Source organism: Triticum aestivum, chromosome 4B, assembly GCF_018294505.1.
Source record: "Triticum aestivum cultivar Chinese Spring chromosome 4B, IWGSC CS RefSeq v2.1, whole genome shotgun sequence".
In the NCBI taxonomy this organism is placed as follows: domain Eukaryota; kingdom Viridiplantae; phylum Streptophyta; class Magnoliopsida; order Poales; family Poaceae; genus Triticum; species Triticum aestivum.
Window position 1 is genome coordinate 36,551,788 of NC_057804.1, and position 2,966 is coordinate 36,554,753.

A 2,966-nucleotide genomic window follows, 5' to 3' on the forward strand; every position below is an offset into this window, starting at 1 on the left:
CAAAATCGCCATGGCTCTCCCCTCTCTGCCTCCAAGATTTCGCTGCTAGAAATGGGGAAGGGAAACGGACAAAGTTAGCGGAGGAGATAAAAGGAAATTCAAAATAAAATAAAAACCGGTTAGCACATGGACCCGCCATGATTAACGGGTCTCCAGGGGGTTGCGGGCCCGGTAACGAATAAAACACCCCCGAGACTGGAAAAAGGAAAGGAAAAACGTGAATCTTGACACAAGAATCGGACGGATAGAAAAACGGATGAAAACGAATTATTTTCATCCGGATGAAAATTAGCAATCCCGTATATTTAAGGTAGATGTGGTTATATGATTTTATCTAATATATCATCAGGTAATTAACTGATGACATCTTTGGGCAAAAAAATAAAAATCACTGATGACATCAGTGATGATAACGGGGAGTGCAAGCAGCCATATTGTCTTTCATAGCGAATCCGGTTGGTAAAAGGGCTCGTTCCAGCCGCTAGGACGTTCTATTTTATTAGCCTCTCGTTTTTTCAATCAGAACATGCAGGGATGATTTCCATATGGATATTGGACTCGGGGAGTTTTTTGTTCCTTTTTTGACAACAGTGATGATGTTATAGCATGCATGAAGCCAAATTTATGCGTAAATCAAATTTTACTGCATATAAATATTATTCTTGAGACTATCTTTTTTTACTACATATCGAGTACGTATGAGTTGCAGTCTTTTTATTTTATTTTTATTTAAACTTCTGATATAAGCTTTTGTTTTAACTACCCACATGATTATTTTACTAAATATCGAATCATATATTTAAGGTAGATATGGTTATATGATTTTATCTAATATATCATCAGGTAATTAACTGATGACATCTTTGGGCAAAAAAATAAAAACCACTGATGACATCAGTGATGATAACGGGGAGTGCAAGCAGCCATATCGTCTTTCATAGCGAATCCGGTTGGTAAAAGGGCTCGTTCCAGCCGCTAGGACGTTCTATTTTATTAGCCTCTCGATTTTTCAATCAGAACATGCAGGGACGATTTCCGTATGGATATTGGACTCGGGGAGTTTTTTGTTCCTTTTTTGACACCATTGGACTTGGGCATATTACATACGTGCTACCTAATGCCTACATTAATTTTTTATGAGTCCACATACGTGCCTTAGCAGGACTGAGTTTTGTTTAAAAAGTGTTTTCTATGGCCCACGGCTATATACGTGCGCACACATCTACTTTTCCTTTCTTGTTATAACCGGAGTAGAGCAAGTTTGCTAGGCATACGTAAACCACTATAGTATGAGTCCGGATAGATTGATTTGCTTAGATCACAGGCGATGTCACTATATTTAATTCTGCGTGGACTCTTCCATGAATAGCTGCTGTAGTACATCAATCTGTTTCAGTTTTTTTTTTCGTCTAGTACTTGCTTAATCTACACCGTTGATAGATCTTAGTTTTTAGAGTGTAAAATCATCACCGTTCTTTTTCTATGGTTTTAAGTATATAATAGATATCAGATTTTTGACCAAACTTTGACCGGCTGTATCTTTTTAAATTCAGCTCCAAATGAATTAATTCTTTTTCCTACCTCTTTCAAATATTGTCTAGTTTATTTTAAAATTTATTTGAAAAAATTTGAAGACAACTTTTTGTGCTGTTTTGTTTTTGTGTGTTAATTCATATATATTCTTTTAAATAGGATTTTTGAAGATTTCAAGATGTTTTGGATGCACCCTTCTTTCCCATGACCTGAAGGCAAGCGTTCTGAACCCTGGTGAAATTTATGTGTGTGTTGTTTGAATCGGTGACAGCACCACCGCGACACGTGCATACGTCAGTTTATGTGAGGAAGTGATCCTACTTATGAGTGCATTTTCAATGAGTTTATGCTACTGAAGTTGACATGATTTGTGATGGAAATCACCGTCATACGTCTTTCATGCATACCGGAAGGGAAGCCGGGAAGGCCTCTGTCTTGGGTAGACACGGTCTTGTCCCTAGTCCTCCATCGAGACGGTCGTGTCCGGTATGGCATGAGGGGTATGTCGCGTGATGTTTCTATCTGTTATTTGAAATATGTGCATTGTTATGCTAATCATGCAGGATATAATACAACCTCCTGAGTCGACTGTAGATCGAGTCTTGTGCCAGTAACCCCCATACTTGCTTCGTACTACCACTCGTCTCTACGATTAGTAGGGTACGGTTCAGTAAGTTGTCAACCCCTTTCCTAGCACACACCGTACAGAGAGGCCGTGGTGGAAGATACTGGAGGCATCCAGTAGTCATGCCACCTGGTCCGGGAGCATGGGTGTTTCGGTTGTAGCCGAAGGGGGTAGCTTCGCCAGTTTTGCGCGCGGTATAAATTTGTGATCCCATGTTACGTCGAGGTTGTAGCCTCCCCACTTAGAGTTTGCTTGACAGGTGTCATGGGTGATTCCAGACACATGTGAGTTAAGCTGGTGTGTGCAAGTTAGGTGTGTTTTCAACAAAAAGACCGTAGACGGAATTAGTCCCGATGGACTAAAGGAATCCGTTACTCATGGGTAAAGAGTACACCCTATGCAAAGATTAAACCTATTCGAATAGCCGTGTCCATGGTTAAGGACTACAGTCTGGGATGGGTCAAGTGTCGGTCTTAGTGTCGGTCTTCGGAGGTGAAACTATTAAATCAGAACTGATATTGCAACTTGCGACATGTGATAATAATGAGTATTATTTTGTTGTGGACTAACCCGTGATATTCTTGGTATTATCGAATATCTCTGGGATGGTTCTACCTCCGGGATATTCACTATGATTATTTCTTTTAAAGCCCTTTATGTGGTGTCGCTCAGACGCCCGACTGTGGCATTTCTTTTAAAGCCCTTTATGTGGTGTCGCTCAGACGCCCGACTGTGGCATTTCTTTTAAAGCCCTTTATGTGGTGTCGCTCAGATGCCCGACTGTGGCATTTCTTTTAAAGCCCTTTAT